We start from the raw sequence: 351 nt of genomic DNA on the forward strand, positions 1-351 counted from the left end.
CACACAGACAGCTAGAGAGAGAGGGAACGAGAGAGACAGACAGACAGACAGACAGAGAGAGAGAGAGAGAGAGAGAGAGAGAGAGAGAGAGAGAGAGAGAGAGAGAGAGAGAGAGAGAGAGAGAGAGAGAGAGAGAGAGAGAAGGAGGAGGGGGGAGTCACTGAGAAATCCCCAGAGACAGACACACACACACACACACACACAGACACACAGACCGTTAGCAGTTTAGTCGCCGGTCACTCGGCAGAAAACACGGAATCCTTTAACACTGCTGGAAACGGGACATTTAAACTACAATAAGAAGAAAGAACTACATTTTGGACAAGGTTAAAAAAAACTACAACCAGCGAT

Source organism: Ammodytes marinus (assembly GCF_949987685.1).
Source record: "Ammodytes marinus genome assembly, chromosome: 4".
NCBI lineage: Eukaryota > Metazoa > Chordata > Actinopteri > Uranoscopiformes > Ammodytidae > Ammodytes > Ammodytes marinus.